At 36.2% G+C, this 21986-nt stretch overlaps 1 long non-coding RNA gene across 1 annotated transcript; it reads left to right on the top strand.

Annotated features, from left to right (window-relative positions):
- Positions 1-1027: 1027 nt before the first annotated feature.
- Positions 1028-21789, top strand: LOC128558454 (uncharacterized). The gene is made up of 4 exons (XR_008371635.1): positions 1028-1130; positions 6813-6991; positions 17207-17283; positions 21247-21789. It is a non-coding gene; the product is annotated as an uncharacterized LOC128558454 (long non-coding RNA).
- The last annotated feature ends 197 nt before the right edge of the window (positions 21790-21986 follow it).

The raw sequence follows: 21986 nt of genomic DNA, 5'->3' as shown, positions 1-21986 counted from the left end.
TGACTTAGAATTTCAGGTTAAAGTTTGGTGCACAGTCACTCTATTTCATTTATGGATTTGATTCAAATTTAAAATAGTTGTTCCACATCATCACCCACATCATATGACACAAGGTCCATAACTCTGGAACGAACCAATTTTCCATGAATTATGCCCCTTTTTACTTAGAATTTCAGGTTAAAGTTTTGGTGCACTTTCACTCTATCTCTGTTTTTACTAAATGGATTTAATTCAAACTTAAAACAGTTGCGACACCTTACCATCCACACCACAAGGTCCATAACTCTGGCACCAATTTTTCATGAATAATGCCCCCTTTTACTTAGAATTTAAGGTTAAATTGGATGCATTTTCACCATATCTCTTTTATTACAGAGAGGATTTGATTCAAAGTTAAAATATTTGTTCGGTATCATCATTCGAACCAAAGTACACAAGGACCATAACTTTAGCACCAGTATTTCATGAATTATCTTCTTTTTACTTAGAATTTCAGGTTAAAGTTTTGGTGCACTTTCACTCTATCTCGGGTATTACTCAGTGGATTTGATTCAAACTTTAAACTTTAAGAGTTGTTACACATCATCACCCACATGATATGGCACAAGGTGCATCTCTCTTCCACCAATATTTCATGAAGTATGCCCCCTTTTTGCTTAGAATTGTACTTATTTGATGTTTTAATAACTTTATCTTCATCTGTCTTATTACTTAATTCGTTTGACACAAACATAAGCTATTGTCCAATAACTTCATCCACACTGGAGTCATTGAACACTTCAGCTTCCTCAGATGTGCCATTTTCACTACCCAGCATCGAAATAGTCAAGCGCGCTGTCTCATGTGACAGCTCTTGTTTTATTGCCTATAGACAGCCTTCAGGATAAGAGAAATCTCGCTAGAAATGCTGATAAAACTTATTATGAATGGTTATTTTATGTAGAGAAATATTTTGTTTTTTCTGAAGTTCTGACCAAAATAGCTACAAATGAAGATGCGTATTTATCTTTGTTTTACTTTCGTGGACAGACAGGTTGACAGCATGAAAAAGATGTACAATGCCTTGCGAAAGAAAATCATCCAGAGCTTCCATGACTGGTTTTGGCAGGCCACATCGCATGACAGAAAGGGTAAATATAATTTCAGTAGTATTTCAAAGAATAACGACAGCGGTCCAGAATACTTGCATCAAGAAATCAGTAAGCGTAGCCAAAATGAAATAGTACTGAAGTACTGAAGTAGTAATTAGATGTGTATACGCGCAATAATATAAATTGAGCTTGACAACAAACACGATGGGGATGCGTACTCCGGATATTGCCATTTTGTGATAAGGTATTGTCCGAATACGTGAATGATTTTTGTCAACAAGGTAAATAGAAATGCAATTTACTACTCTATTTTACTACTTTAGAAAAAAGGGACTTTATATTTAGTAACCAACTACTGTGAATATGCTTTCATAAGCGTAAAATGAGGCAATCTTAATTGGAAACGCTAAAATTTATGGTAATATGACTATCATTTGATAAATGCGTGGTTTGTACATGTTCTTGATATCGTCGCTTATTGCCTTGTGGTGAAAACTCCGAGTCATACGACTTATTTAGTTACGTACAAAGAAAATATGTGTAAAATTTCAGCTTTGCAAATGTTCAAAGAACGGAGAAATCAGCCATAAATGGGCGCCGACGATGTACTGTGTATATTGACCTTTATCTCTGTAATTACTTGATGGATTTGTTTCAAACTTAAATTATTTATTCCTCATCATCATGCACATCATATGGCACATTCTACCAGTACCAAAATGTAATTTAGAGACACCCACAGCTGTAGTCATACGGCGGTGTTACACGGAACCACCAATGATACACAGAGCGCAATTCGTGGAAAGAGCAGGTTTTAAAAGAGTACACACTGTTATAAATCTTTGAAAGAATGTGACAAAATAGATGAATACATAACTTTTAATAAGTTTGTTTGCAGAGAAAAGTTTCCTTTAGTATAATTTTTTCCATCGACAACTTGGTAATATGAGGTATAGTGAAGAATACAAGTTGTTTTGGAAAACCGGCTTAAAACTCTTCTAAAGATTAAACAATTATACAATTACTTGCATAACAGAAACCACATTTCTGACGCTAAATTAAGAGGAAAGAGAAAAGCTAGACAGACGAAGAGTTATTGACATTAAAAGAAGCAACTAGTTACTGCATAAATGTGATAAGAGAAAATTACTGCAACAGACAAGACTGGACATTGATACTGAATTGTTGTGCCCCCCCCCCCCCCCCCCGCCCCCACCACCATGAGTGGTGGGGGCATATAGAATTGGTCTTGTCCGTCCGTCCGTCCGAAGTTCGTGACGCGCTTAGCTCGAAAAGTATTTGATATAAATTGATGAAACCTTGCATGAGTCTTTATCATGATATGAACTTGCGCACCTCCTATTTTTCGTCTGGCTCCGCCCCCTATTTTCAGAGTTATGGCCCCTGAAATAGTCAAAAATAAACATTTTTACCTTGTGACACGCCTAGCTCAAAAAGTATTTGATATAGATTCATGAAACCTTGCATGAGTCTTAATCATGATATGAACTTGCGCACCTCCTATTTTTCATCTGGCTCCGCCCCCTATTTTCAGAGTTATGGCCCCTGAAATAGTCAAAAATGCACATTTTCACCTTGTGACACGCCTAGCTCAAAAAGTATTTGATATAGATTCATGAAACCTTGCATGAGTCTTAATCATGATATGAACTTGGGCACCTCCTATTTTTTATCTGGCTCCGCCCCCTATTTTCAGAGTCATGTCCCCTGAAATAGTCAAAAATGCACATTTTCACCTTGTGACATGCCTAGCTCAAAAAGTATTTGATATAGATTCATGAAATCTCGCATGAGTCTTAATCATGATATGAACCTGGGCACCTCCTATTTTTCGTCTGGTTCCGTCCCCTATTTTCAGAGTTATGGCCCCTGAAATAGTCAAAAATGCACATTTTCACCTTGTGACATGCCTAGCTCAAAAACTATTTGATATAAATTCACGAAACCTTGCATGAGTCTTAAGCATGATATGAATTTGCGCACCTCCTATTTTACATTTGGGTCCGCCCCCTGTTTTTAGAGTTATGGCCCCTGAAATAGTCAAAAATGCACATTTTCACTTTGTGACGCACCTAGCTCAAAAAGTATTTAATATAAATGGTTGAAAACTTGCATAAGTCTTAATCATGATATAAACGTGCACACCACTAATTTTTTGGCTGGCTCCACCCAATATTTTTAAAGTTATGGCCCCTGAAATAGCAAAAAAATGCACTTTTTCACCTAATTATGTGCCTAGCTCAAAAAGTATTTGATGTAAATTCAGAAAACCTTGCTGGAGTCTTTATCGTGATGTGACCTTGCACACTTGGCATTCTTCTTAAGAATCTTAGCTCTTATTACAGAGTTATGGCCCTTGAAATAGCCAAAATAGTGGATTCTTTGTTTGTGATGCACATAGCTCAAAAAGTATATGGCCTAGAATAATGAATCCTTTTCATAAAATGTTTGTTGAGGCTATACCCTCAAACTGAGACTACAAACATTTGAATTATTGCCCCTTATTTGTGACAAATGTACCAGTGGGGGCACACCCTGTGTCCTACAGACACATTCTAGTTAAAGTAGGTTCTGTTGTGGCAAATTTATTTTACAAAACATTATTTGACTAGAAATATTTTAAAAGCCATGTTTTACTTTGGTAAAGAACAAATTATCATGTTCGTTAAAATATTTATTAAACAAACTTGAAACGTAAACACAAAGTAGTGAGCTGATTGCCTTTCAGAAACTGTAAAAGTGAAATAAATATAATTCAACAAAAATAACTTTGACTTTATTTATATACATGTCAGTTTTCTGATACGTTACACAAGAAATTTAGAATTTTTCAAGTGAAACTAGATGGTCTATGAAGTTCGAACGATCTAGTTAAAATGAGTGTAATGTTATTGATGAGAACTCACGTTAAATGATCAAAGCCCCTTCGACTTTAACCTTGGGGCTGTTGGCACCGAAATCAGTAGGGTTCATTGTCCAAGGCTTATGTCTTAGTGAAGTTTAAAGGCAACAGGATTACATATTTGCATGTTTGTTCTTCTTATGAGAGGAAACCACTTCAACACTTGAGGATTTTTTTCTAACGTTAAGAATTTTTTCATACTCTGTCAGCTTGAAGAACAGTTTGCAAGACAAACAAGAGAAGAAAAAACAGGTCACCGAACTCGTTTTACTTTTACAGGGCAATATTATCCCGTTACATGACTGAAATACTGTCAAAATGACGTTAAACCCAAAACAAAACAAAAACAGGGCATTATCTTCACCCACTGTTAAAGCATTTCTGAAATTTTGTAAAATCGAAAAGTGGTGGCACTTATAAAACATATAATATCCCATTTAATGTTATAGAGATTTCAGGTCTTACAGGTTAATATGAATACAAGGTGATGTCAGTATTATATAAGCATAAATGTCACTTAGAAATCACTTTCATTTTTACATGTTGACATAATTACCCCACCCACTTTATTTTCAATGGAAAAAAAACGTATTTAGATCTACAAAGAAAAATTCTGACGGTAGGATTTTCACACTTTTGCACAATTTTGCAGTTCTAATGACACACAAAAATGCTTCAAAATGGAAAGAAAAAATATTTTGGTCACCGTGCATCTAAGAGATTTATTAAGAAAAAAAACTTAAGAACTGAATTTTAATGCTTTGTGTTCTTTTTGTTTTAATTTATATTTTCTAGATAATATAAAGAGCTATTTTGAAAACTTTTAATTCAATTATAGCTTATTATTATATGTATCAGTCAGGAAAATATCGAAACCAAACCTGTTCTACTGTAATAGATATTTGAAATTACCTACCCCTACCCCATTGTAAATCTTACGTAAATTTCAGGCAAATGCCAGCCAAAAATAAGGGTGACTTTTTTTTTCGCAAAAAGTATGATCTAGTTGGTTAAATGGTACATTTTTAGCCATATTTTAATTATTTAGCATTAATTTTTGGCAAAACTTTTGTTAGAAAGTACTATTCGAAGAAAAATTTTTCAAAATGGCGGGTATCCTATCCTGAAAAAAAAAAGAAAAAAAAAAAAAAAAAAAACGCTCGTACATCCTTAACGTCATCATATTCAAGGGTGTACATATGGTTTGGCCTGTACTTGGCAATGCCTTGTATTTAGACAGTTTCTCGTGGTGACTATTGCCATGCCGCTGTTATTGTAAGCTATAATTTCAGTGTTCAGACTAGTGCTTGTTATTTTCATATATATTGCTAAAGTCTCCGCTGTGAAGTCTAATGCCATCTGCAAACTTAAAGGCTCGTAATGCCTTCGTTTAAAATGTAGCTACAACATTTTCCATTATGAACATAAAATACATCAATTTATTGTTAAATCCTTTTTCTGATAACTACTTTAACATTTGTCATAGGTTTAAATATTGCTGAATATACTAGAATGTTTTATTGGATCTTTTGTTTTTATTACCTCCCTTTATGACTCTAACTAGAACAGTTCATGTGTAATGTTTCAATAAGTGTTACGCTTGACATCTACTTGGAAAGCTTAAGCTGATTTTTTGCACATTTTTTCTTTGTATGTAACTTGATAAATTGTACGCTTCAAAATTTTCATCTCAATGCGAATAGGTGACGGTATCGGGAGAAATGTGTTCACGGCATGCATTTAATCACAAACTTTAGCTTTTTCTACTTAAGATTGACTTATTTTACGCTTGTCAGAGCATATACACAGTATCTGGTCATTAAAAACAATATGCTCTTTTTCTTCTGTAGTAGTAAAATACAACTGTAAATCGGGGTTTTACTTACCTTGTTGACAAAAATTAATCGCGTCGGAAAATACCTTATCACTAAATGGCAATATCCGGTGTACGCATCCTCACTGTGACATTGTCAAATCATGAGTTGATTTTGTCGAATAGGCAAATCAGCACAATTTGTTAGAAACACTACCAGTTATAACTACCTAGAATGGTGTAGTGGTTGCTTGGTAGTCTGTCACACAATACTCGGACGACTCTTTTTTTTAAGTGAAAGGTGTAATTAGATTTCATTTTGTTTTAATATTTTCTTTTGTATTTGTAATGTACTGGTAAATTCCATTGTAATGCAATCTGGCATTCACAAAGCTTCATAAGTAAGTATCGCCAGTTGTATCAGTAGATTCCTTACAATATGTACACAATTGTAATTTATTTCATTTGCAGATGAAAACAAAACATTGATTGTATATTCCTATAGAATGCTTAATGCCTATTTGAAAAAAAAAGAGAAAAAAAAGAAAGAAAGAAATAAATACGCAACAGACATCCATATCATGTCACTTTATCTATATCTCATGATAATATATTGATTCACATAACGCTGTGTCTAAGACGAAACTTAATAACAAAAAAGTTGCGACTCTGACGGCTGCCGAAATCATACCCACAAAATACAATGGTAACGATGTTGCTCATTGCAGACTTGAAGCGGTCTTCTGCATGCGCATGTCCGGAAGTGATTATCAGTTCGAGCGCACTGCAAAAATACGCAAATTATTGCATGTTCGCACGCATTTAGTGTACAATATGTATAATATACTGACTAAAGGTTAGAGTTAGTATTACCATGATTACAAAGCATATACATTAAAGATACTTTTTATTCAAATCGCTATGTATTGACACGCATTAATTGTATATCTAAAGCATACCTTTTCATACATGTTTATATATACAGGTCGGAACAACTCCAGAGATGCCGAGAACGGCTGGTCGTCCGAAGAATCGACCCAACGCCTTTGGTGAAAAGAATGAAACGCTGTGTCTGCAAAAGATCGAATCCATCCTACTACAGGAACACCCACGCAATACCTTTCATAGATCACACTTTGGTAGAGTGGGACCTCCGGTATTGTGGTAAGTAACGTGTAAATCGTGGAGCAGAAAAATGCATGTATCATATGTGCCATAATATGTTCTGTATACGTCTTGACCATTTAAGTTATAAAAGACAAGAAATAATTAATAATCGGTTAAGATGTAAAAATGGAGGCGAGTGTAGTGGTCATTATGTTTACCCTAGATGCAGGTTGTAAGGTACAATACTTCTGACACTGTTTTGTATAGTTTCACTTATGTGTCGTTCATGTCTCCAAAACTGTTTGACCCAGAGTCATTAAACCTCGCAAGATTGCTATTCTGCACGGGAAGCAGTGCACCAGGGATTTCAATTTTGATCTCATACAGTCAGACCTGAGTTATGGCCTTTGACTTAGTCAAAAATAGGCATAAAAAGGGCCTAAGTTTGTGTCGCATATATCTGAAAAAGTATTTGGCCCATTATTATGAAACATTACAGGAAAATTATTTAGCATGTGAAGTTGGACATCTGGGGTTTTGTTAGAGATAAAACTCAGACCAGAGTTATGGCCCTTAACTTAGTAAAAAACGATATGCATAGAAATGCATAAAAGTTGTGTCGCACATATCTCAAAATGTATATTACATAGAGTCATGAAACATCATAGGAATATTATTCAGCATGTGCAATTGTGCACGTGAGATTTTGTTCTGAATCTTTATAAGTCAGACCAGAGTTATGGACCTTAATTGTCAAAAATATCATAAGTTGGATACAAGTTTGTATCGCCTGTATTTCAAAAGGTATTTGACATAGAGTCATAAAACATTAGGGGATTGTTATATAGCATGATTGTGAAGTTGTGCACTTGGTGTTCTGTTTGGGATTTCACAAGTGGAGTAATGATCCTTAACTTAGTAAACATACACATACAGTGCTTGTGTTGCATATATCTTAAAAAGAATTCACCTAGAGTCATGAAATCGTGTAGGAATATTATCCAGTATGTGAATTTGTGCATCTCAGTTTTTAGCTCGACTATACGAAGTATAAGGAGAGCTATCCTATTCGACCCGGTGTCGGCGTCGGCGTCTTTCCGCGTCCCTACCTTGGTTAAAGTTTTTTTACACTTTCGCTTTTTATGCCCCCGAAGGGAGGCATATTAGTTTTCAGCTGTCCGTTCATTCGTTAGTCACAACGTTAACTTTTTGCATGAAGGCACCTTACTCGCGAACCACTGCATCCAGGACCTTCAAACTTCAAATGTTGATAGTATTCATCGAGTACACGACCCCTACTGACTTTCGGGTTACCAGGTCAAAGGTCAAGGTCACAAGGGCCAACGTTAACTTTTTGCATGAAGGCACTTTACTCGCGAACCACTGCAGCCAGGACCTTCAATCTTCACTTGCTGATAGAACTCATCAAGTACACGACTCGTACTGACTTGAGGATAACCAGATCAAAGGTCAAGGTCACAGGGGCCAACGTTATCTTTTTGCATTAAGGCACTTTACTCGCGAACCACTGCACCCAGGACCTTCAAACTTCACATGCTGATAGTACTTATTGAGTAAACGACCCCTATTGACTTTGGGGTCACCAGATCAAAGGTCAAGGTCACAGGGGCTAACGTTACCTTTTTGCATGAAGGCACTTTACTCGCGAACCACTGCACCCAGGACCTTCAAACTTCACATGCTAATAGTACTTATTGAGTATATGACCCCTATTGACTTTGGGGTCACCTGGTCAAAGGTCAATTTCACCAAGTCAAAGGTCATGGCGCTGCAGGGCATTTGTCACCATTAGTGACAGCTCTTGTTTCAAGTTATCTCTGTAATTACTTGATGGATTTGATTCAAACTTGAAATAGTTATTCCTCATCATCACCCACATCATTTGGCATAAGGGCCATAACTCTGGCACCAATATTTCATGATTTATCTCCCCTTTCCACTTAGTTTTTAAGGTTAAAGTTTTAATGCACTTTCACTCTATCTCTGTTATTACTGAATGGATTTGATTCAAACTTAATAATTGTTTAGCATCATCACCCACATCATATGACACAAGATGCATAACTCTGGCCCAATTTTTTTCATGAATTATTCCCCTTTTTTACTTAGAATTTCAGGTTAAAGTTTTGATGCACTTTCACTCTATCTCTGTATTTACTGATTCAATGGATTTGATTCAAACTAAAATAGTTGTTCAGCATCATCACCCACATCATATGACACAAGGTGCATAACTCTGGCACCAATTTTTCATGAATTATTCCCCCTTTTTACTTAGAATTTCAGGTTAAAGTTTTGATGCACTTCCGCTCTATCACTGTTATTACTGAATGGATTTTATATTGATTTTGATAATAGTTGTTCAACATCATCACCCACATCATTTGACACAAGGTGCATAACTCTGGCACCAATTTTTCATGAATTATTCCACCTTTTTACTTAGAATTTCATGTTAAAGTTTTGATGCACTTTCACTCTATCACTGTTATTACAGAATGGATTTGATTCAAACTTAAAATAGTTGTTCAACATCATCACCCACACTATTTAACACAAGGTGCATAACTCTGGCACCAATTTTTCATGAATTATGCCCCCTTTTACCTAGAATTAAAGGTTAATTTTGATGCATTTTCACTATCTCTCAGTTGTTATGAAATGCATTTGATTCAAACTTGAAGTAGTTGTTCCACATTATCACCCACATCATATGACACAAGATGCATAACTCTTACTCCAATATTTTATTAATTATGCCCCCTTTTTGCTTAGGCTATACTTATATAGTGTTTTGATACACTTTATCAGTACCTCTCTTATTACTTAATATTTTTGACACAGACTCAGGCAATTGTGCAATATCTTCATTCACCATTGGAGTTAATAAACACTCCAGTGACAGCTCCAGTTTCCTAAGATGTACCCAGTTTCACTATCCAGCATCAAAATAGTCGAGCACGCTGTCTCCTGTGACAGCTCTTGTTTAGCTCCACTATTCGGAGAATAGGGGGGCTATTCTACTCGCCTTTCTTGGTTAAAGTTTTTCAGCAACCTTTGTTTTTCTGTCATATCTTTGTTACTGTTGCTTATATCTTAATGTAAGTTCACATAAACATTGTCCAGCATAAAAACAAAGTATATGCAGGGGCTGGGCCCATTATACCCAAGGTCAAGGTCACCAAGGTGTTATACTTAGGTTATTTTTTAGGTTAAAGTTTTTCGGCAACCTTTGTTTTTCTGTCATATCTTTGTTACTATTTCTTATATCTTACTGTAAGTTCACATAAACATTGTCCAGCATAAAAACAAAGTATATGCAGGGGCTGGGCCCATTATACCCAAGGTCAAGGTCACCAAGGTGTTATACTTAGGTTATTTTTTAGGTTAAAGTTTTTCGGCAACCTTTGTTTTTGTCATATCTTTGTTACTATTACTTATATCTTATTGTACCTTCACATAAACATTGTCCAGCATACAAACAAAGTATGTACAGGGGCTGGGCCCATTATACCAAAGGTCAAGGTCACCAAGGTGTTATACTTAGGTTATTTTTTAGGTTTAAGTTTTTCAGCAACCATTTTTTTTCAGTCATATCTTTGTTACTATTGCTTATATCTTACTTTAAGTTCACATAAACATTGTCCAGCATACAAACAAAGTATGTGCAGGGGCTGAGCCCATTACTTGGAATTATTTTCATGTTAATTTTTTTATAAGCTTCGTTTATAGACATATCTTTGGTACTTAAAAAGATAATGACTTGAAATTTAAAATGTTTCTTTATAATTATCACCTGCATGTGTGGTTACAATCCCCATAACTCTCACTGTATTTTTGACAGAATTATGCCCCTTTCATAATTAAAGGTTTTGGCAATCTTGCTTTCTTGATGTAACTTTAGTACAATATAAGATAAAGACTTGAAACTCAAAATGTATCTTTATTATCATCATCTGCATGTGTAGTAACGATCCCAATAACTCTGATTTGTATTTTTGACCAAATTATGCCCCTTTCATACTTAAATATTTTGATAAACTTTTTTTGTTTGGACATAACTTTGGTACTATATGAGATAATGACTTGAAACTCAAAATATATCTTTACCATCATCATCTGCATGTGTGGCAACAATCCCAATAACTCTAATTTGTGTTCTTGACAGAATTACGCCCTTGATGTATCTTCCTTTTAAAGTAGTGGTCTCTTATTGAGACATATATTCATTTTACTATCAAATCGCCGAATAGTGGAGCGCGCTGTCTTACGGACAGCTCTTGTGTTAGCTTTTTGTTTACTTTGCAAGACCAGAGTTATGGCCATTGACTTAGTAAAAGAATAAGTTTGTGCTGTATATATGTTAAAATGTACTTGACCGTGAGTCATTAAACATTAGAAGATTGTTTTATAGCCTATGAAGTTTTGCAACGGTTGTTCTCTTTGGGATTTTGGTCAGCTAGGCCAGAGTACTTTAATTAGTGAAAAATACACATTAAGTTCCTATAAGTTTGTGTTGCATCTTGAAAAAAGTTTAACATTGAGTCATAAAACCATGTACGGTCAAGGGAGTAGTGGGCTCCTGTGTCCTATGGACACGCATCGAGTTGTGAGTTGTCTCCTGCTCTGTTCTCTTTTCTTCCACTTCAGCATGGCTACAGCGTATTTGTATTCTTTACTTGCTGCAATTTTGCGTCGGTAAATTAATTCTGTTTTAATATTTCCGCCGCTTTACATACTTAAAAGGATCCTTTTTGGTTGCGATAGTTCATTGTGACATTTACTACTTTAAGAGTGTATTTGTACATAGGATCCTGAATTTTTAGCTCGCCTATACTAAGTATGTAAAGCTATCCTACTGAACCCGGTGTCGGCGTCGGCGTCTTTCTACGTCTGCACCTTGGTTAAAGTTTTGACGCACTTTGTCTTTATCTCTGTAAGTACTTGATAGATTTACTTCAAACTTAAAATAGTTATTCCTCATCATCACCCACATCATATGGTACAAGGGTCATAACTCTCACGCCGATATTTTATGAATTATTTCCCCTTTTTACTTAGAATTTCAGGTTACAGTTTTGGTGCACTTTCATCCTATCTTACCTATTACTGTATTGATTTCATTCAAACTTAAAAAAGTTGTTTAACATCATCAGTTCATCACCCACATCTTATGATATAAGGTCCACAACTGTGGCTCCATTTTGTCATGAATTATGCCCCTTTTTACTTAGGATTTTGTGTAATTTTGATGCGTTTTCGCTGTGTTCTTACAAAAGGGATTTGATTCAAACATACAATAATTGTTCAGCATGAGCAATTACATCATTTGGAACAAGGGCAATAACTCTGACATCTGTGTTTAATGAGTTATTCCCCTTTTCACTTAAAATTTCTGGTTAAAGTTTTGATGCTTTTTCACTCTATCTCTATTACTACCTAACAGATTTGATTAAAACTTAAAATAGTTGTACTACATCATCACTCACATCATATGACACAATGTCAATAACTTTCACACCAATATTTTATTAATTACACCCATTTTTACTTAATCCTTATCATGCTAGACAGGACTGATTCTGCCTTTGCGACAAGTGTAGATCATGATCAGCCTGCACATCCATGCATACTGATCAACATCTGCACTTTTCGCCATTCAGACATGATATTTTTGGTAATGATACTGCCCAAATTGAAAGATGGACAAGTTCATTAAGGGTTAAAATTTCAGGTTAAAGTTTTGATGCACTTTCACACTATCTCTGTTATTACCAAACAAAGATATTTGACTTTATCAAAAACTTTAACCAAAAATTCTAAGTTAAAAAGGGGCATAATTCTGTCAAAATTCAAATCAGAGGTATGAGGATTGTTTCTTCTGGTGTAGACTTGGATAGTGAATAAGTATTTTAAGTTTCAAGTCAATAGCTTTGATAGTAACAGAGATATCAGACTTTATCAAAAACTTTTTTAAGTTTTTGATAAAGTCAAATATCTTAATTAAGTCTGTGTCATATGAATTTAGTAATAACAGAGATAAAGTGTACTAAAACATTAAATAAGTATAAAGGGGACATAATTTATGGACATTTCTGCAAAAGTAATACACCATGTGTCGTACAATGTGACTTATAATGTGGGACAACTATATTCAATTTGAATCAAATCTATCAAGTAATAACTGAGACAGAGCAATAGTGCATTACATGTTGAACCTGAAATTCTATAAGTAACAAGAGCTGTCCGTAAGACAGTAAGAATTATGGCCCCTTTATGACTTAGAAAATATCATAAAAACGGGTAGGACAATATTTCTATTATACAGAGACAAAAAATCAGATGAGCGTCTGCATCCGCAAGGCGGTGCTCTTATTTAAAGGTAGTTCTTGTTTTGTAATATATTTAACATTTTTTAATAATTCAAAGGGATAATACACGTCCATTAATAAAAATGGGGGATATTTGTAATGGGTTTGTGGGAATCGTATTGGTATTGGCATAAACATTAATATTCCCCCGCCCTATTAAATTTATCTAAATGACATTATTACATGGACATATTTCCCTAACAAAGGCTCATATTGTGGCTGTCACATTTTTTCTGCTATGAACATGAAACATGTCTTTTTCGTGCTAAATTCTATTTTCGATAATTGTTTATTATTTGCCGAAGCTTGGAATATTGATTACCATGGTAGCAAATATTACTTAATTCATTGTTTACGATTATCTCCCTTTATTTATCTAAGGATGTACTTTCATGTGTAATATTGAAAGTCGTGATTTTCTGACCGTGTAATTATATGCAACATCTATCTATTTGGTTAGCTCTTTTATCTGATTTAACACAAAATCAAAAACCCTATGGAACTATAACGTCAGAATGTTTGCAATATTGAATTAGTCAGACTCAGCAGTTCCTGGTTTATAAGATCACGGTAAAGTTATAAAAGAGTTACCGTTAAACAGATGTTAGGAGGGGGTTGGATTGGGAGCTGGGCACGGTGGCAAGGGAGCTGTTGGGCATTTCATTTCCCCTGTGACACCACTAAAGAAACCAAGTATTCTGCGCAAGGGGCGAGGTGGTGCGAGGTGGGATTGATTTTATATGTGTACAACATCCAACCGGTCCAATTCCAAACGTACAGAGGTGTGATACAAAAGACTGAAGAATAGAGAAGTTGACCACTTGCTGCTACATCCAGATATTGTACATGTGACCTTCGGGTGCGTGTCGCTACCTGAGACAAATCACTGCCGGCACAGGTCAAAGGTATGGCCACTGCAACTGCGTTCAAAGCGCTATTACTGGTCAAAGTCTAGCAGTCATAGAGTTTAATCGGCAATTGTATGAACCTTCTCCATAACGAGAAAAAATCTGCTTGATCATTTAAGAACGTATACCAATTGCTTCACAGAATAGCGGTGCGATGCAATGACCCAGTGACTAATAAACTCGTATAAAACATGTTTGACATAATCCTACACAATTCACTCACCCTTTGTGAATTAATCAACACATTATTCCCGGGGCACTATTTGTGCTCAGTTCACTTTGCACATGACTTTCATGACTATTGTTTACGTTAGAGCTAGCGTGGGTTTTCAGAGGGACACGTCAAGAAATGTATGTACTTTTAGTCTTCATACGCTTCCTTTTCTATTTTCTTTCTATTTCTGTCGTTCTTTCTTTTCTCATTTTTTCAGTTAAACATATAAATAACTCATTTTGTGGTTTACCCATTTTTACCTGCGATTATCATTCAAATTGCTGTAAACGGAAGAAACTATTTGTAGAGGAAACCTAATGCCACTGTTTTCTCTGGACTGATAATAAATAATAATATCAAAGATTATTCATAGCTTTAATTTATTTAACTGGGAGTGAAAAGAGATTATGGAGGTTTTTTTATACACGCATTTTTTTCGTGGGGCCGATGCCACGATTATGCCTAAACTGGAAAGATATGATTGAATAATCACGTGTGCATTTTTAGCTCGACTATTCGAAGAATAAGTAGAGCTATCCTACTCACCACGGCGTCTGCGTCGGCGTCGGCGTCGGCGTCGGCGTCACACCCTGGTTAAGTTTTTCGTACCAGTCCACATTTTGACAAAGTCTTTTGAGATAAAGCTTTGAAACTTTCAACACTTGTTTACCATCATCATGTCCAGTTATAGGCAAGAGTACATAACTCTGTCAAGCATTTTGACTGAATTATGGCCCCTTTTGACTTAGAAATCTTGGTTAAGTTTTTCGTACCAGTTCATATTTTGACAAAGTCTTTTGAGATAAAGCTTTGAAACTTTCAACACTTGTTTACCATCACCATGTCCAGTTATAGGCAAGAGTACATAACTCTGTCAAGCATTTTGACTGAATTATGGCCCCTTTTGACTTAGAAATCTTGGTTAAGTTTTTCGTACCAGTTCATATTTGACAAAGTCTTTTGAGATAAAGCTTTGAAACTTTCAACACTTGTTTACCATCACCATGTCCAGTTGTAGGCAAGAGTACATAACTCCATCAAGCATTTTGACTGAATTATGGCCCCTTTTTGACTTAGAAATCCTGGTTAAGTTTTTCGTACCAGTCCACATTTTGACAAAGTCTTTTGAGATAAAGCTTTGAAACTTTCAACACTTGTTTACCATCACAATATCCAGTTGTAGGCAAGAGTACATAACTCCATCAAGCATTTTGACTGAATTATGGCCCCTTTTGACTTAGAAATCTTGGTTAAGTTTTTCGTACCAGTTTATATTTTGTGTAAAGTGTTTGACATATGGCTTTGAAACTTTTTATCTTGTTCAGTATAATAGTCTCTATAATAGGCAAGAGTACGTAACTCTCTCCTCTTTTTTGGCTGAATTATGGCCCTTTTTGAACTTGGAAACTGGTTCTGTTTTGTATATGTCCATGTTTTGTCAAGACTATTTGACATATGTCTTTTAAACTTTAAACACTTGTTTATCATTATGATTTCCATCTCTAGGCAAGAGTACATAACTCTGACAACTATTTTGACTGAATTATTGCCCTTTTTGGACTTTCAAATTTGTTCAGTTTTTCCTACAAGTCAGCGTTTTGTCAAAACTATTTGAACTGTGGCTTTGAAACTTTTAACACTAGTTTATCAACATGATTTCCATCTGTAGGCAAGAGTACATAACTCTGTCAACTATTTTGACTGAATTATGGCCCCTTTTGGACTTGGAGATAAGTTTAATTTTTCATATAAGTCCATGTTTTGCCTAACATATAACTTAACATATTTGCCATCATGGTCACACATTGCCATTTAGTGCAAGACTAATCGAAATCCACAAATACAGGAACATTTTTTGTTTAATCCATTTTTTTGTTTAGTCTGAAAATCTATGGAAATATTTTGACCCCATTCTTCAATCAATTCTTCGAATAGTCGAGCGCGCTGTCATCCGACAGCTCTTGTTGCTGTTGTCTGAAATGAACAGTTGCTAGGGATACAATACAATTATGTATTGTGGAAGTTATTTGATGAGAAAATATTGAAGTCTCATTTATTTGACAGTGCCAGCAACCTGTCATCCATGAAAAATTGTACTAAGGGGGACGCATGGTATGGCTTACAGACTTCCGGTCATCCATCAAAATACAAAATTAATTTATACAAGATTTTTTTTATTTAACGGATAAGAACATTTGAATATATTGACTTAAAATCAAGTTTAATAATTTTCAGTAACTCTTGCTCCTTTACACCGTATCTTGTCAAGGCGTAATAGAAAAGTAACACTGGAATGCTGAACTGATTATTTTAGGGTCAGCTAAAGTTGTAGTCGGTTAAAAAGCTCTTATGAGCTTATGTTGTGTTGTTGTATCCTCTTGCCGATTTTAAATAAAGCTTACTTACTTACTTACTAGCTATTAAGGTTACACGTATAATGGAAACGAAAACGGATTATGCCCACAAATTTTTGTTAGAAGTTAAATTTTACACGGATTCTGAGTCTTTCCATTGATTGTGAAAGTATCAGAAATGTGATATTGCCACGATAACAATAATGTTTTGTAAATGCCTTGATAGATTTAATTGCAAGTGAGACATTTACAGGGACTCGAACCAACACCGGTGAGTGGCAAGTGATTTGAAGTCAGCGACCTTAAGCACTCGGCCACGGACGTCCCCTTCATTGATTTTGAGTCATTTGTCTCATGCGAGTAAGACATTTACGTTTAACAAAATCATGTTTTATTTTTTTCAGGTTGCCATGGTGACATAGATGGAGGACCTTACATACAGAACATTGACGGAAGTGTTTTCAGATTTGGAGCATAGAGGGTGTGTATGTTTTCTTTTTCCTTTTTGTCTGAAATGTCTAAAGGCATAACGACATATGAGCTGCGCCATGAGAAAACCAACATACTGTGTTTGCGGCTAACAGTTTCTCTAATTGCAATAGACTTTGAAAGCGAACAGTATGGATCCTGGCCAGACTGCGCCGATGCGCAGGCTAGTCTGGATCCATGCCGGTCACAAAAGCACTATGTTGGTTTTCTCATGGCGCGGCTCATTAGCTCACCTGAGCACAAAGTGCTCGGGGTGAGCTATTGTGATCGCTCATCGTCCGTCCGTCTGTCGCCCAGCCGTCCGTCCGTCCACACTTTCCTTTAAACAACATCTCCTCCTAAACCAACTGGCTAATTTTGATGAAACTTCACAGGGATGTTCCTTGGATGGTCTTCTTTAAAAATTGTTCAAAGAATTGAATTCCATGCAGAACTCTGGTTGCCATGGCAACAGAAAGGAAAAACTTTAAAAATCTTCTTCTCAAAAACCAGAAGGCCTAGAGCTTAGATATTTAATGTGAAGCATTGCCTAGTGGACCTCTACCAAACTTGTTCAAATCATGACACCGGGGTCAAAATTGACCCCGCCCTAGGGGTCACTAGATTTTACATAGGAAAATCTTAAAAAATCTTCTTCTCAAAAACCAGAAGCCCTAGAGCTTAGATATTTGACATGTAGCATTGCCTAGAGAACCTCTACTAAAGTTATACAAATCATGACCCCGGGGTCAAAATTGACCCTGCCCCAGGGGTCACTTGATTTTACACAGGAAAATCTTCAAAAATTTTGCTAAAAATAAACCAGAAGGCCTAGAGCTTAGATATTTCACATGTAGCATTGCCTAGTGGACCTCTACAAAATTTGTTCAAATCATGACCCCCAGGGTCAAATTGACCCCGCCACAGAGGTCACTTGATTTTACATAGGAAAATCTTCAAAAATTTTCTAAAAATAAACCAGAAGGCCTAGATCTTAGATATTTAACGCGTAGCATTGCCTAGTAGACTTCTACAAAATTTGTTCAAATCATGACCTCCGGGATCAAATTGACCCCGCCCCAGGGGTTACTTGATTGTACATAGAAAAACCTTCATTTTTTTCTAAAAATAAACCAGAAGGCCTACAGCTTAGATATTTGACATGTAGCATTGCCTAATGGACCTCTACAAAACTTGTTCAAATCATGACCCCCGGGGTCAAAATTGACCCCGGCCGAGGGGTCACTTGATTTTACATAGGAAAATCTTCAAAAATTTTCTAAAAATAAACCAAAAGGCCTAGATCTTAGATATTTGACGTGTAGCATTGCCTAGTAGACTTCTACAAAACATTTTCAAATCATGACCCCCGGGGTCAAATTGACCCCGCCCCATGGGGTCACTTGATTTTACATAGGGAAATCTTTAAAATTTTTCTAAAAATAAACCAGAAGGGCTAGATTTTAGATATTTGACGTGTAGCATTGCCTAGTAGACTTCTACAAAAAGAATTCAAATCTGGACCCCCAGGGTCAAATTTACCCAGCCCCACGGGTTACTTGATTGTATATAGGGAAACCTTCATAAATTTGCTAAAAATAAACCAGAAGGCCTAGATCTTAGATATTTGATATGTTACATTGCCTAGTAGACTTCTACAAACTTTGTTCCATTCATGACCCCCGGGGTAAACTTGGCCCCGCCCCAGGGTTTACTTGACTGTACATCAGAAAATCTTCCAAAAAAAATCTAAAAATCATCAGTTTGACATTTGAAACATGTAGCTCATATTACTCTGGTGAGCGATCCAGGGTCATCATGACCCTCTTGTTTTTATGTTCCCGGCATCTACTGATGCGGGAGGCATATAGTGATTGTCCTGTCTGTCCGCTTGTCCGTCCGTACGAGGTTAACCAAATGGGACCGTTTCGTCTAGCATCAATACCACTAACTAGAATGACTTGATACTGATGCAGATGTAACCTGTGACCATTGCTCATCTTCAGACATCACCTGACCTCAGTTTGACCTTGACCTTGAACTTGACCTCGTTTTGGACTTAGGTTGCTTTGTATCGAAAAGCATGCCACCGGGAGCATCAAGCGTTTATTGAACGCAGCTCTTTGTTTTTTTCTGTTTTATACGTGTCTTTCTGTATTTCATACACTTAACATGATGACCACGAAAGTGTGCATCTACATCTACATAATGACAGAAATGGATGGCTAACGTTCAGTAACTTCTCTGTAATATTGTTCATGGATCGTCTCCATTAATTTTGAGTCATTTGTCTCATACAAGGGATGTTGCCATGGAAATTGTTCTTGATGCTTTGGTAGCTTTAATTACAAACGAGGTTACGTTTATCAAATTATTGTTTTTTTAGCTCACCAGAGCCAAAGGCTCAGGGTGAGCTATTCTGATCAGTCACCGTCCGTTGTCCGTCGTCCGTCGTCCGTAAACTTTTACTTTAAATGACATCTCCTCATAAACCGCTAGGCTAATTTCATCCAAACTTCACAGGAATGTTCCATGGATAAAGCTCTATAAAACTTGTTCAAAGAATTGAATTCAATGCAGAACTCTGGTTGCCATGGCAACAGAAAGGCAAAACTTTAAAAATCTTCTTCTCAGAAACCAAAAGGGCTTGAGCTTAGATATTTGGTGTGAAGCATTGCCTAGTGGACGTCTACCAAATTTGTTCAAATCATAATCCCGGGGTCAAAATTGACCCCGCCCCAGGGGTCACTTGACTTCACATAGGAAAATCTTAAAAAATCTTCTTCTCAAAAACCAGAAGCCCTAGAGCTTAGATATTTGACATGTAGCATTGCCTAGTAGACCTCTACTAAAAATTTTCAAATCATGACCCCGGGGTCAAAATTGACCCCGCCCCAGCGGTCACTTGATGTTACATAGAAAAATCTTCAAAATTTTGCTAAAAATAAACCAGAAGGCCTAGATCAAAGATATTTGACATGTAGCATTGCCTAGTAGACCTCTACAAAATTTGTTCAAATCATGACCCCGGTGTCAAATTGACCCCGCCCCAAGGGGTTACTTGATTGTACATAGAAAAATCTTCAAAATTTTCTAAAAATAAACCAGAAGGCCTAGATCAAAGATATTTGACATGTAGCATTGCCTAGTAGACCTCTACAAAATTTGTTCAAATCATGACCCCGGGGTCAAATTAACCCCGCCCCAAGGGGTTACTTGATTGTACATAGAAAAATCTTCAAAATTTTCTAAAAATAAACCAGAAGGCCTAAGTCTTAGATATTTGACATGTAGCATTGCCTAGTGGACCTCTACAAAATTTGTTCAAATCATGACCCCCGGGGTCAAAATTGACCCCGCCCAAGGTGTCACTTGATTTTACATAGGGAAATCTTCAAAAAAATTCTAAAAATAAACCAGAAGGCCTAGGTCTTAGATATTTGATATGTAGCATTGCCTAGTAGACTTCTACAAAATTTGTTCAAATCATGACCCCCGGGGTCAAATTAACCCCGCCCCATGGGATAACTTGATTGTACATAGAAAAATCTTCAAAATTTTCTAAGAATAAACCAGAAGGCCTAGGTCTTAGATATTTGACATGTAGCATTGCCTAGTGGACCTCTACAAAATTTGTTCAAATCTTGACTCCCAAGGGTCAAATTGACCCCGCCCCAGGGGTTACTTGATTGTACATAGGGAAATCTTCATAAACTTGCTAAAAATAAACCAGAAGGCCTAGGTCTTAGATATTTGATATGTAACATTTCCTAGTAGACTTCTACAAATTTTGTTCAAATCATGACCCCCGGGGTAAAATTAGCCCCGCCCCAGGGGTTACTTGATTGTACAATGGAAAATCTTCTAAAAAAATTCTAAAAATCATCAGTTTGACATTTGAAGCATGTAGCTCATATTACTCTGGTGAGCGATCTAGGGTCATCATGACCCTCTTGTTTTATTTCTTGCATTTTAGGTTGTGTCTCAGTGGGAACGATCAAAACCATACAAAGATGCATACAGATTGTAGATGGACGTGTTCTCAGATTTGGAGCATATCTGATGTGTATGTTATCTTTTCCTTTTTTGTCACGAATATATAAAGGCAACACTAGTTTGTTTGTGCTCTTACACACGTCTGTATGCTTAGTTTAGCTGGACGTTTTGAAGAACATTGAGAGCTATTCTACGCACATGGGCGTCGGAATCACACCTCGGTTAAAACTTTATTTGCAAGATCATATCTCACTACCATTGTATGTATTTACACATCGCTCTACAAAAATTGAACCAAGTTAGATAACCCTTGTCTGAATTTTAAACAAAATCTGGCCTTTCTTCTACTTTAAAATTTCGGTTTACATTATGTATGCAATAATTATCAAGCTATATCTCAGTAGCATTATAAATCTTCGCACAATGCTTCCCAGACTACTGCAATAACTAAGTTGGATAACTCTTGGTTGAATTTGAAACAAGGTGTGGCCTTCTTTAGCTCCACTATTCGGATTAAAGTAACATAGGGGTGTTATTCTACTCACCCCGGCGTTTACGTGAGCTTTTTCGGCAAGCTTTGTTTTTCTTTGTTACTGTTGCTTATATCTTTGTAACTTCACATTAACATTGTTTAGCATGCAAATAAAGTATGTGCAGGGGCTGGGCCCATTATAACTTGGTGTAAAGGTATTGGTACCCTATAATCATCATCTGCATGTG

Source organism: Mercenaria mercenaria, chromosome 7, assembly GCF_021730395.1.
Source record: "Mercenaria mercenaria strain notata chromosome 7, MADL_Memer_1, whole genome shotgun sequence".
Classification (NCBI taxonomy): Eukaryota; Metazoa; Mollusca; class Bivalvia; order Venerida; family Veneridae; genus Mercenaria; species Mercenaria mercenaria.
Note: the sequence above shows the minus strand (reverse complement) of the source record. Positions and strands in the feature narration are given on the sequence as shown.